This window comes from Bos mutus, chromosome 11, assembly GCF_027580195.1.
Source record: "Bos mutus isolate GX-2022 chromosome 11, NWIPB_WYAK_1.1, whole genome shotgun sequence".
In the NCBI taxonomy this organism is placed as follows: domain Eukaryota; kingdom Metazoa; phylum Chordata; class Mammalia; order Artiodactyla; family Bovidae; genus Bos; species Bos mutus.
In genome coordinates this window covers 2,269,370-2,283,432 of record NC_091627.1, presented here as the reverse complement: position 1 = coordinate 2,283,432, position 14,063 = coordinate 2,269,370, and the positions used below count along the sequence as shown (strand labels likewise).

Sequence of the window (14,063 nt, the reverse complement as noted above, 5' to 3'; positions counted from 1 at the left end):
CGCGGAGAGCTCCCTTCCCTCCCAGCCCCTCCGATCTTTCCATATGGACCATTTAAACAGATGCCCAGCTAGCGAGGGGCTCAGGGTGTAGAGGGAAAACAAAGAGCCCCAGGTTCAGATTGCACAAGGGGATCCCAGGAGGCTCTCCCTGGATGGACAGATGTGTCAGAATCCTGGGGTCCCTGCCCCAGCCCAGTCCTCCCCTGTAACCAGCCCCCTCCAGACAACAGGACCCACCTGGCTCCCAGCCTCAGTGGCCTCAACACGGCCAGTCCACAGACCTTCAGATGACCGGGGCAAGTAAGGATGAGACTCCACAGATGGTCACAGGGAAATGGGGGCCAGGCGAGAGCACGGCTGACCCTGAACACAGAGCGTTACACGCTCGAGCGTGACTCGCGGGTCACACAAGCTGCTCACGATTCCCAGCGGGACTGACGTGGAACGTGCTGAGAGAGACCACGCACCACGGAGGCAGAGACAGGCCTCGACTCTGAGAGCCCCCTGCATGTGCACGGGTGTGTGTGTGTGCGTGTGTGCCCCCGCATACGTGCATCTGAGGTCAGGGGATGTGAACATGGCCTGTGATGACCACTGGCTACATTCACAGACACCCTCTGCTGGGCGCTGATGCCCAGAAACTGAGCCCAATGAGCCTTTCACCTGCGTCATCCGGTGAATCCTCACACCCCTACGAGGCCGGCTGTGTACACCTGGGACTTGGGAAGCCCGAGGCCAGGTCACCTCCCCAGAGCCCCCGACCCAGGTCACACGCCTCAGACCTCCTGTGAGGCGGCTCTCCGTCCAGCGGCGGTTTTTTAGAAGTGGGGAGAGAGCCCTACACTGTACAGAAGGGCCCTTTCTCAGCTGGCGAGACGGCGGATTCGGCCAACAAGCCGCGCGCTGCGCGCTGACTTCCGGGAGGGGTTCTGTTTCAGGGGCCAGTTCGCACGGAAGTCATGAATCCGAGGAGCAACAGGGCTCCTCTGTGCCTTCTCAGACAGGACTCAATGGGCCGACTGTGCAGCTGGCCCAGCCAGGGGCCCCCGCACTTGTGTGCGCCAAGAGGCCTTTCACAAATAACGAGCGACTTGGCTTCTGCTGTTATTCTTGGCTTTTAAGGGCTCTAAATATTTAGGAAGAACAAAAATTAAAGCAATATTGGTGGTGTCCTTACAGTCACTAGACAGAATGCTGAAAGTGTTGGGGCCCAAGGGTTTGGCAACTGGAGGGCACACGCCGCCCCCTCCTACACCTACCGTGGCAGACATCACCGGTCAACTGCTGCACTCCTCCACCCTGAGCCAGACACAACTCAGGATCCTGCCTGCAGAGTCCAAGCAAGACACCAGCAACGGGTCGGCATCGGCTCAGAACACGAAGCCTGTCTGCTGACCTGGGGTCGGGGCCGCGTCTCGTACGGTAGAGCCCAGGACAGCGGGGAGCTGCCACAGAAGAGCGAACCGAGGCCAGGAGACGGGTCCCTGTGTCCGTGGGTCCTCAGTCTCGGTGGACAACGCGGCTTCTGCAGCTGCCGTGACCACAGCAAGCCTCGGCCCGAGCTCTCAGCCGCTCTGCTCCAGGCTGGAGCCTGTCACTAGTGGTTAGTGAAGGGCTCTGGACTCCGGTCGCCAGACGGGGCCAGCTCCTTAAATGGGGTTGACCGTCCCAGCTCTGCCCAAGGGCCCTGTCCCTTGCTGGTCCGTCCTGCACGTCTGTGCAGAAAGGGAAATCTCAGGTCTCACCTGGGGGGGCCTGGCTCAGTGACCCGGGGCCCAGGGCAGGAGCTCCGGGGAGCAGACCCCTGAGAGCCGCGGGGTCAGATGAGGGGAGGGGCCCCCAGGTGTCGCGAAGCACCCTAGTGGCTCCCGGAGGCACCTCTGGCTGATGCCTACCCCAGAGGCATCCCTCTCCCATGATGATCAAAAAACTCCCGGCTCACAGTCCCTGCCAGCTCCCCTGAAAACATAAATGTCAAAGGATGACATTTCCCCACCTTCCATCTCCCCTTCTCGTCTGCATCCCTGATAACGAGTGAAAAGACGCACAGCTGCTCATCCTGCCCTCTCCCTCCCTCCCTCCACACAAAAGGCTCAGACTCCTGGGCTCAGGGACCCACCAGCAGCTCCCGCGGGGCCCACGGAGCCTCAGCCCTGGGCGAGCAGAGGAACGTGTGTGCAGAGGCCGGGCAGGGAATCAGCGGGAGGAGGGTGTGTGCCCACGGGGACCAGTCGTGCCGAGAGCGGACAGCTGCACGGCCAGCTCCCCAAAGCCACGGGTGTCTGTGCTGTTCACTCGCGTCTACCTCCCGCCTCGACCGTGGCCTGCGGTGTTTCAGCCCCTTTCCTTGGTGAAGGAATGGCTGTGCCAGTGCAGAGCCCGGGGCCTGAGGCCTGGACCCTGGATGGCAGTCTCGCTGGGCCCCACCAGGCGTGGACTGCTCAGACCCCGAGGCGGCGCCCCGCCAGCCTGCATCCGGGCAAACAGACTGCCAGATACCGCTGGCCAGTCGGCTTCCTCGCGTTCACGGGAGGAGCTTTAGAATGGAGGCTCCCAGGCTCAGCCCAGAGGGTGGTCGCTCCTCCTCAGAAGGTGCCCCCCGCGGAGTAGACGTGGGATGAGGTGGGGGCGGGGACCGGAGTGGTCTGGGATGCAGTCAGATGGCCTGCTGGTAGGGAACAGCCTGCACTGTCCTGGGTTCACATCCGGCCACCGGCCTCAGTCTGCCCGCCTGTGAAACGGGGACGAGCGCACCCCTCCCATGAGACTGGTGGACTCGCTGGAACGGGTGCCAGGCGTCTGGCCTGCAGCAGGTGCTCACGGACGCCTGCAGCAGCGCGTCTGCACGACCGGGGTCGAGGAGATCCACGCGGTGATTCAGGGTTGACTCACCCCCTCCACCTACTTGGGCTTCCCGGGTGGCTCAGCAGTAATGCATCTGCCTGCAGTGCAGGAGATGCAGGTTCGGTCGCTGGGTCGGGAAGATCCCCTGGAGGAGGGCATGGCAACCCACTCCAGTATTCTTGTCTGGAGAATCCCGTGGACAGAGGAGCCTGGAGGGCTACAGTCCATGGGGTCGCAAAGAGTCAGATGTGACTGAAGAGACTTAGCACACACACAAGAACCCTGCCCTCACTCGGACGGAAACACAGAAGAGGGGAAAGGTCTGGTCCAGCCTCGAGGCTCACAACTTTGTCATGACTTCAAAAGAGAAGTTCAGGATGAGGGCTGAAAAGGCAGAGACCGAAGGCCAAGGGAGGGACAGACAGACAGCGGGTGGGGACTCTGCCTTTCAAAGGCAGCATCGCTCAGAGGCCTCCAGGGGAGACAAGGTGGCAGGCCTGCACTCTGCAGCCCCTTGCCAAAGCCTCTGTTGAAACCTGGGGAAAAGCAGTCAGACAGCAGCCTTGCAGGCTGGGCCCTGAGCGGGCAGAGTCAGCTGCAGGCTGCCCAGCTTGCCAGCCCTCCTCTGCTTGGGTCCCTGGGCTGCAGCAGTCAGCTTCCTGGTGGGGCAAGGGCTCTAACTCAGGGAAGGACTCACCTCCTACCTCTCCAGGGCAGGGTTTCGAACTGCAGGTGCTGACCTGCCGGTGAGGCATAAACTCAGACAGGTCCCAAGGGCATTTTTTTCACTGAAATAGGATGAGATAGGAACAGACAAGACAAGACAGACAATATCGGAAAAGAGAAGTAAAATACCATCTCATGGACGTTATTTTCAGTCTAGAGGACACGAGTGACTTAGCTTTCCTGACTTATTCACTCATCGAACATTCAATGCGCCCTGCCAAGTGCCAGCCCCGGGCCTTCTGGGCACGTCGTAACAGAGGATGGATCAGGTTCAGGGACATTTTCAGAGCTCCAAGAGCCCCAGGAGGCTCCCTCCCAGGAGATGGGGTGGACCAAAATTGTGCCCCCATTTTACAGACAGGAACCGAGGCCCAGGGACCCACAAACTCGCTCAAGGTCATACTGCAGCAGCCATCACATCTGACCTTCAAAACAGGCTCCGAGCTGCCTCTTCACAGACAGAAAAACTGCAGTTCACCGAGTTCATATGATGGCCTAAGACTGGTGACTGCAGGGATGCTTGAAGAATGTTTGGGGATGTGGGTGAGTGGATAAGCAGAGAGGTGGGTGGGTGGGTGGATGGTGTGTGGTTGGAGGGAAGGACGGATGGACAGATGGGTGGATGGACAGACAGGATCAACAGCAAAGGTTCCGATGAGAACCTGCCTCCCAATCCTACATCTTAACTATAAGAACTTGAGCTATCATCTATCAAGCCCTTACTAAGTGCCACGCGATACGCTATGATGAACATGATGCAAACATGGTTCCTGCACGTAATATCTCTCCCCCACTCTCCACACTTCAGACACAGACACTGGGGTCTCGAGAGAACAAGGTCTGTGCTGGCCGCTGCCGTGCTCCCATCACGGGAGCCAGCAGTGGGCAACGAAACCCCGAGCTCCTCTTCCAGGCCCCCTGCACGTCTCCCAGCCTCTCCCGCAGTTACTGAGGTCCACCTGATGGGAGCAGACCTCCCGGGCGCTACTCTCAGGCATGGCTCACAAAGCTTCCCTGCTTCTGGGGTGACCTCGAAAGCCTCAGGTTAAAGGGATTAAAGGAGGCAAAGCCGCCGGCACACTGGCTCCCAGAAGGCCTGCGCGACACAAGAGGCCACGCACGCACGCGTGTGCGCACGCACGGCACACCGGGCCGTCCCTGAACGGTCCCCCGTCTCCGGTGGAAGCCGGCCCAGCCCAGGTGCCGCCTGCCGACACCGCTGTCACCAGGCCGCGCACCACTCTGCCCTGGGCTCCACGGCACCGGGCTCTCGAGTTGCGGGATCTCAGTTCCCAACCAGGGCCTGAACCCACAGCCCTGAACTGCAAGGCGGATCCTCAAGCACCGGGCCAGCAAGTCCCTGCCCTGCAACTCAGGACGCGAGCCGAGGACCCCACAGAGATGATCCAGAGGAAGGATGGGCAGGGACTTTAAAAGGGCTGACTGCCCAGTCGCTGGTCGGCTGGCGAGTGGGCGGGTCCGTCAGCCCCGCGTGGTCAGGGGGGCGCCCTGCCGTTCTGAGGAATCACTAAGCAGGAACGGCACAGACCAGGAAGACCCCCTTATCAGCCAGGACCAGGCATCGCAGGCACACAGCAGTGCCTCGTAGCCAAACGGAGCCAAACGGCCAAGATGATCGAGCTCATTTAAATACGTTGCCCCGGAAACTCTCTATCTGCGGGGGAAATCTACAGCCAACACGGCTGCATATTCAGAAGCCAATTATTATAAATAGCGTTCTCCGGCTCAGCCGGCATTGACCTGCTTTTTCTCTTTTTGCGTTGAAAGCAAGGTCAGAGACATTGGTGCCCCTGCCTTCAGATCACGAACGGCGGCGAGGAGGGACTCATGATGGACCATGGGCACCCACTTTCCATGTACAAACTCTGCCTCCAACAGGCCGGGAAACAAAAGCGGGTGGGGAACGCGGTCATCTCAGCCACCACCTTCGGCACGGCAGCACCCGGGGGCCCTACAGATGGGGTCTTCCTTCAAGGGAGCCAGGAGGCTGGGAGATGGGAGGGGGCAGGACTCCAGGCCCCAAGACAGCGAAACAGCAAAATGAAAACCCACTCGTGGGGCCAGGTGACTGGTGGCAAGGGAGGGCGGTCTGGTTGTCCTTAGGGGAGCTTCAGAGTGACTTAGGAGGAACAAAGAAGGCTAACCAGAAAGAAAAGTCTATCAACATCTCGGAACTGGACACTGCTTTGTCCTGCCCTTGAACCGAGCTTCCAGTGAGACTTGAAACCACTCCCCACATCTAGCTTCCTCGTTTGGTGGGTCCAGATCAAGAAAAGACGCTCAAATGCAGGGAGAAGACACCACCCTGAGCCTCAGGACCAGCAGCAAGAGTCTCCACGCCTCAGGCTCTGCAGGTGCTGACGTCTGTGACAGGGACAGACAGAGGGCTGAATGCCGACCTGCGGGACCCCCGAGCCGGGCGCCCTACGGGGCCTGAGCCGGTGGCCTCGCAGGGCCCTGCCCGCGGCACACCTCCAGGGCAGTCAGCGCCTGCATGCCTCGGTCCCTCCGTGCGTGGACCCGGCCGTCTCCACAGCCACCCGCCAGAGGGGCTGCTTGTCTCTGCAAGATGAGGAAGCTGAAGCCCAGAGGGTACGTTGACGTGACTGAGGCCTCACCGCTGGGGTCAGGGGCCACGCCAGAGTCGGGCTCCCAAAACATACAGGAGGCCCCGCAAAAGCAGGGACACCAAGCGTCTGTCCTCGCCGCCTCCCGGGCCAGGAGAAAGCCCTAGCCCCTGCTCACCCCGGGCGGGTGGTCACGGGGGACAGGCTGGCTCCGCTGCCGGCTCTGTCCTTCCCCAACCGTCCGCCCCAACCGCCAGGCCCCAGTTTCCTCCTGGGAATGCGACCTGGTTACCCTAAGGGCTCGGAGCACGTCTAAGAGTCCTCGGCACACACCGCACAGACAGAGGAGGGGCTGAGCAGAAGCCCCCAGGGACGCCACAGCCGGGAATAGCCCGGGGCCAGGAGCATGGAGAGGCGAACCGCCCGGGGCCCTGGAGACCAGCTGACCGCCACACTGAGCCCAAAAGGGGCAGGGGGCAGGGGGCAGGGGCCCCGCATTCCGCCCCGTGTCCGTGGCCCCCAACACCCACTCCTTCTTTGTGTCTCTGAGGCCACACGGGGTGGGAGCTGAGGCTTACTATCCCCTCCGTCCTGACACTGTAGGAAGAGCTGCAAGAGGAGGGCTGAGAGGCAGACCCCGCTCCCTGGTGCCATCCCCTCCCGGCCGCCCCAGCCAGCAGGGAGGGTGCCAGCCCAGCCCCGGCACCTCGAGGAGAAGCAGTCCCAGGACCAGTCAAGGCAGGAGAGGCCAGGGGCAGCGCTCCGTACGCCTGGGAGCCAGGAGAGAAGAGGCTGGGAGGGAAGCTGGATCCAGGTGCCCTCATGGGGCACAAGGGGCCGGGAGAGGGTGGAGCGCCCAGAGCCCCCATCGCGGGATCCCTGCCATAGGCAGTGTCCATCCAGGGGCCCCGGGCACTGACCATCTGTGGTCCCTGATCCGCAACATCGGGGCACGGGACTGGGAGGAGGACCGGGACAGAACCTGGACTAGAGCTCTTCCCGACCAGGAAGGTTTGCAGGAATCAGCCAGGAAACCTCAAGTCCGTAGCAGAAGGAGCTTAGCGACCGTCTGGTCCAGAGTCTTCACTCTGCAGACGGGAAACCTAAACCCCGGCTTGGGAGACACAAGCGATCGGCAAAGGCCGCCCAGGACCCTCCAGGCAGACACAGCACAGGAAGCAGGGATCCCGTTTGGAGTGCAAGGCCCTGGCCTGATTGGCCTCGTGACAACCACTGCGGATATGTGTCCAGCCTGCCCCGGCCAAGTCTTTACGAGGCTTATCTCTATTTAACAATTTAAACTCCCCCTCCTCCTCCTCACTACATCCACCAGGAGACACTTCTGCCGATCTTCCCATTTCACGGAGGAACAATTGAGGCTCAGGATTCACGGCTGAGAGAGGGTGAGCAGAGGTGGACCCAGCTCGTCCATCTGCCCACGGGACCCCAGATCTTCAGCCCGGCCCCGCCCCGAAAGGCGGGCTCATCCAGCCCTGATCGGAGGCCAAGAGACAGCAGCCTCGCCTCCAGGCATGAGAGCAGGGTTGCTAAGTGAGGCCCTGAGGCTCCTGAAGCTGAAGTTCCAATCCTTTGGCCACCTGATGCGAAAAACTGACTCACTGGAAAAGACCCTAATGCTGGGAAAGATTGAGGACAGGAGGAGAAGGGGGCAACAGAGGATGAGATGGTTGGATGGCATCACCGATGCGATGGATAAGAGTTTGAGTAAACTCTGGGAGTTGGTGATGGACACGGAGGCCTGGTGTGCTGCAATCCATGGGGTCGCAAAGAGTCGGATGTGACTGAGCGACTGAACTGAACTGAGGTTCCCGGGGGCCAGGAAGCGCATCAGACCACAAGGTGGCTTAGGGAGCTAGAGGAGTGGGTCGTCCTGGCCACTCACTGTCTGTGAATGCAGCTTCCCCCTCACCCTCAACACCCCTCCCTGTTATCACAGCTGCAATGATGACTGATAACGCAGCAGGAAGGGGAGCGGGCTGGGCCTGCCCTGCCCCATCTGGCAGGTAAGAGGTGAGCCGAAGGCATGTCAAAACGTAGGCGGTATCTCAAACCCAGCCGCAGACAGGCAGCTGCACGGCTCCCCACTGATCCGAGGCGAGGCCGCCCAGCGGTGTGAGTCACTGCCCAGAAGGCACCAGGATCCCAGGGGCAGGACTAGAGGCCCTGCCCAGGCCTGGGATGCCGACACACTTAACAGAACAGCACGGGGAGGCAGAAGGACGCCCAGCCCCAGGTGAGGGCCTCCCCCTCCCCAAAGGCCCCCACTGCACTTTCCCTTCTCATCCTGGGGAACCGAGGGGCCAGACGGCAGGCGTCTACACAGCCTGCTCCGCGTCTACACAGCCTGCCCCGGGAGCGGGTCCCCGCGGCCCCGCCCAGCTGCGACTGCCTCTGCTGTTGCACCGATTCCTGTCTCAGCACGGGTAGTTTGTCTCCAGCACAATCCCACGGGGTCAGGACCATCGCCCCGCCTTTCCAGATGAGGAAACCGCGGCCCCGACAGGCGCCCTCACTTGCCGGGGACCACCTGTAAGAGGCGGCCCAGGCTGGCTGAGCCCAGGCCCCTCTGAGAGGCGGCATCTGCATCTGCACTCCATCCTCACACTTGAAAGAGCTGCTGAGAAACAGGGAGTGGATCCTGTTTCCCTCCATCCCCTCCCAGAACCGCAGCTGGGGGCACCAGTGCTGGGGCGGTGGCTGTCCCCACACACAGACCCAAGGGTGCCCGACCACAGTCCCCGAGGCTGGGGACCCACACCCCCGGGCAACCTGGCCCTGCCGCTGAGAGTCAGCCCACGAGCCGCGCTCAGAGCCACACCAGCCTCACAGGGGCCTCCTTGAAGGAGCCAGCACGCAAGTGGGCCTGAGCCCTGACCCCCAGCCTGAGCCCTGACCCTGGGCCCGAGCCCTGACCCCCAGCCCGATCCCTGACCACGAGTATGGTGCTGGGCTGCAAAGTTACCCGCCTGGCTCACTGAATCCTCAGCCACATGAGGTGATACTCTGCCCCACGTCAGATAAAGAGACTGAGGGTCAGAGTGGTCACCTACACACTAGCAGAGACAGCTGCGAACCTGTCTGGTGAGTGCCCCAGCCTCCGGTCTAAGCCTGACCCAGGAGTGCCCCGCCCCCGCCTCGGCATTTCTGGCTCGCGGGCTCTAGGCTCTGGGCCGGCCCCATCCATCAAACCCCCAGCTGCTAATGGGGACGAGGTGACAGCAGCCATTACCTGGAGAGGGCCGATGGGTTTCAGAGCTGCTTCATTGCCCTCCCTGATTAATGGCCATTTTAATGGGAAGGGGAACAAAAATTGTATCTTTTATACCATGGCGATAATTTTTCAATACACACACTTATCTCTCAAGTGATGACTTAGTAACTCCGTTATTAACTGCTAGCACAACCCCAGTGCCCTGAGCAGCGTGAATCTCTTCACCCTCGCCCGCTCCTTGCTTCTGACGCCAGCGCCTGAAAAGCCTTGGGAGCTCTGGCCACCCTGCAGTATTTTCTCTACTTTCTCCCTGGGCTTTCTGACAGCAAAGGAGGGTGCGGCTCTGCCCCCAGCTCCTGGAGCAGGGGAGAGCTCTGCCTGAGCTGTGTTCACACTCCCGGCTCTGCTGATACCCCGCAGGAGGGGAAGCAGGGATGTCGGGGGTGACTGTTGGCACTGTGGCAGCCACGCAGCTGTGTGAGGATGGTCCTGAGCAGCTACACAAGTTAGAGGGCAAAGTGCAAGCCCAAGTGTGTTTGTGGCTAGGTGGGTGTTTCTGGAATGATCTGATGGCACTGAGCATTCAGAAAGCCCATGCTGAGTCTGACAAATGGCGGTCCCTGTCCATTCCCAGTGGAGAAGCAAATGCTGGGCATAGCTGAGTCCCAAGCGCCTCACCTGAGAAATGGGGGCGACACACACCCTCGCGGCTGATGAGGCCCCTGCACCTTGGGTTCCCTGGCACAGCCACAATCACCACTTCTGCCCCTCCTGGGAGTGGCCCCCTGCTTCCACACCTCCAAGTCCACCGTGCTGGTCTGTCATTGGACAACAGTTAGCCGTCACTACGGACTGAATGTCTGCATCCCCCCCAAACTCATGTACTGAAGCCCTACTCCCCGATGCGTTTGTTGCTGGAGGTGATTAGGTCATGAGGGTGGAGCCCCATGAAGCGGATTAGTGCCCTTAGAAGAAGAGACTGGAGACGGTCTCTGTTTCTCTCCAACACCTGGGGACACAGAGACAGTGTTCACAGCATCCTGAGCTGATGGGACGACCCCGAGGAGACGGTCCTGTGGACTGTGCCCACAGCCAGCCTATCCCCAGGAGGGTAGGGAGAGGTTTTCCAAATGGATCCACAGAGCCGCAGGCAGGGGTGGGGAGGAGCTGCGGGCAGCCGCTGACTGTGGGCTGTGGGGTGCCCACTTCCCTTGCTCATGTGTCCTACAAGAGGGAGCTGGGCTCGGGGCCTCTGCCCAAGGTCTCCCCGCGGCCCTGGCCAGGCATACCCCACTCCCATTCCAGGGTTCCTGTGGCATAGCCTCCCACGGGGGAAGAGGTCCAGGCTTGGCACCACTAAACCCAGCTTCATATCCAGCTGCAGTGTCCCCGCAACCCTGGCAACGCCCTCAGCTCTCGAGGGCCCCGGCCCTCGTGTGTAACGTGGCAATGATGACACAGCAGGTTCTCCCTCCTCACCCGCATGGTCGACAGGGTTCAGCGAGCAGCAGGACATGCCAAGCCCTGTGGAGGGACGAGAGGTCAGAGGGAGCTCCTGGAGCTCACAGGACCCAGCGCGTGCTCAGTGTTGCAAGGACAGGTGCACCAGCCGGAGACCTAACCGACATGGGAGGCAGGGGGCTCCAGGGAAGGCTTCCTGGAGGAGGTGCCACCCAACCTCAGACCTGAGGGGCGAACGGGACGTGGCTGGGTGACAGGCTAGCGTGTGTCAGAGTAAATGAGGGCGCCCTGCCCACAGGACAGCCTGGCGCCTGACACTGCGGTGTGCAGTCAGCTCACCCCAACCACGAAGAACCCTCCCCTTCGGGAAGCAGAGTCAGCGCAAGACCCCTGCAGCCCGGCATCTTTGTCCAAAGGAAACCCTCCGCGGGAAAGAAGCCTACAGTGACTCTCCCTCCCCTGCGTGTGCTGATGGAGGAAGCAGCTGGAAAACGGGCCAAGCTCCGGACTGCGCCCCCCAAAGCAGTTTCCTCTCGACTCCTGCCTACTCCTGGCCCATCGGGGCCTTCCGGCACCAGCCACCGCACGGATTCTCTTCCTATTAATACTTGTGAGGAGGCTTCAAAGATGCATTTTTTTCCCCAGAATAGATTCTCCATGACCACAAGAGAGGAGCTGGCCCGGAGTGGAGGAGAGAGAGCTGCTGCCTTGGGGGGAGGTGAGCAAGGACTCACCAGAGCCCCAAGGCCCCGGCTCGGCCTCCCCAGCCAGCCTCACAAGGGCTGTGCGAGGAATGCTGGCCCCAGCAGGAATCCAGTCTTTAAAACGCCTGTCTCACCCTGGAGGAGCCCACGGGCACGTGAAAACCAGATGCCACACAGGGCCCTGTGGGGCCCTGGCACAGAGCAGGACATGCGGGAGCTCCAGGAAGCACGACAGAGCCGGGCCTTCAGCTTCGCTAACACTCCCTGCTGGCTGATCAACGGCCACCAACGTCCCGAGCTGGAGGAGGAGGATGACGCCAAGGGGACACGCCGGCTGCGGGGACGGGAACGCCATCCTCTCAGCTTTCTGTGAATCTAAAGCTGTCCTGATAGCAGGGTCTGTTTGAGGGAGCTGCCCTTTGGTTGGGGTGCAGAAGGCAGCCTGCTCGGCCCCCTTGCCTGGCGGCTCTCCAGGACTCTGGTTGTGGAAATGGGGTCAGGAGGCAGATGACAGCTAGGGGCCTGGATCCCTGAGGGTCCCTCCCTGCAGGTGTCGGTCCCCAGGTGCTCCCATGATGGAAGCCGCAGCCCCACTCCCAGAGGGGCCGTGGTTCAGGCACGTCACCGAGCGGCCGGGGGTGGCCAGGCCAGGCCCTGAACCCAGTCCAGCGGGCTCTTCCCACCAACAGCGTGGCTGGAAGAATTACATGCCCATCAAACCACCTGCAAGACAACGGGTCCAGACACCAAAGGGCACAGCCTTCTGCAGGCCGGAACCCTCGTCTGCAAGTGGATGACCCACAACAAGGCCTGTCTACACCTGTTCTGGGTTGTTCTGTATCCACAAACTTCCTCCCCAGAAGAAGGATGCTCGCCAGCAGCACAAAGGGAAAGGAGCTGCCCAGGTCAAGAACTCCGGGAACCCAGCCCCCCATTAGGGGGCACTGCTGACAGTCTGGGGGTGGGGGTGGCACAGAGAAAGGACCCACCGCTGGGTGAGCCCATCAGCAGCCCAGCAGAACCCACCCGGGTCCCAGCGGCCCGTGAGGGCGGCCTGAAAGCCACACAGGACTCCAAGCTCCCCCACCCCCCACCACAGTGCATTTAACAGCAAAGTGTATAATTTAACAGTCGATATTTTCATCCCAGACCGGAATTAATTATTTATTGTCCTATCAAAAGCAATCTATCTTCTGCACTGATTCAGATGTGGCAGCCCCTTCCCCGCCCTGGCTGGCATCCCAGCAGAGCTGGGGAAGGTGGGTCAGGCCCCCAGCAGGCACTCAAAGAGCACCTGTGATGTGCCCAGCAGGCCCTGCTCCCTGGCGCGGAGCCGGGGCCAGGGTCACCGCATGGCATGTGGTGCCCAGCAGGTGCCCAGATTGCATCGGGGGTTCCAAGCGAGGATGTGAGGGTTTCAACCTATCCCAGCCCCTTAGCTGCTCCCACCTGGGATGCATCGTGAGAAACACCGAGCAAGGAGGAGGCGGTGGAGGTGGGGGCTGCTGGCGCAGGCGGAAGGTAAGGCCTCACAGATTTTACATGCGGCCGACAGAGCCCACAGCCCTCTCCTCCCGTGATCGGCTGGGCCCTCCCCTCTCTTGGGCACAAGCCAGATCCAGTCCTGGCCTTTGCCAGAGTCCCCACCGCTCCCCGCTGGCCGCCTCTCCCGCACACTTCCCTGGTATCCTCACGCGGCCCCTCCAGGTGCAAGGGGCTGGAGTGGACGTGGCCGGGCCTGGCAACTGCGCAGGGCCAGCTACGGGGCTGGGACTTCCTAAGAGGTCCTGGCAAGGCCCCCAGGGAGAAGGAGGGCAGGGCAGAGGAGAAAGACGCAGAGCGGGGAGGCCTCAGGCCCCTGCCAAGGGGGGGCCCTCCCCAGCCCATCCGTGCCCCTCACACCTTGACTCGGGCTTCTGGCGTCCAGAACCGGGACAGACAGCTCTCTGGAGTTGTGAGCGCCTGGAGAATGGTCCCTGGCGCGGCAGCCACAGGGCACTGTGAAGGTCGCAAGGACAAAGACCTGCCATCCCAGCCCGCAGGGGTGGCCCTGCCAGTGCTCAGCTCAGAGGATGGGTCACCTGAGCCTGCTGCCGTTACAGCCAAGCCTGAGGGTCCCTCCAGAGCCCACGTCCTTCCCGAGACCTCGAAATGTGACTTTGCTTGGAACAGGGGCCGCTGCGGTGTAATTAGTCACAATGCAGTCATTCTGGGGCGGGGTGGGCCCTTCCCGTGATGTGACTGGTGTCTCCATGGGGACACGGGGAGATAAGGAGACGTGTGACGACAGAAGCCCAGGAGGGAGGGACGCAACCACAAGACAGAAACCCCTGGAGTTGCCAGGAGCCCGAGGGACCCTCCCCCAGCGCCTGCAGAGGGAGACCACCAAGAGAGACCCCGCCCCTGGAGCCTGCGGGTGGAGCTGACCCCCCAACACCTGGCGTCCAGAACCGGGACAGACGGCTTTCTGGAGCTGTGAGCGCCCGGTGAACGGCCCTTGGCACGGCA

At 61.6% G+C, this 14,063-nt stretch overlaps 1 protein-coding gene across 5 annotated transcripts in view; it reads right to left on the bottom strand.

Annotated features, from left to right (window-relative positions):
* The window catches only part of VAV2 (vav guanine nucleotide exchange factor 2), a 187,295-nt gene that overhangs the window by 86,657 nt on the left and 86,575 nt on the right, over positions 1–14,063 (bottom strand). The gene's annotated exons all lie outside the window — the stretch shown is intronic.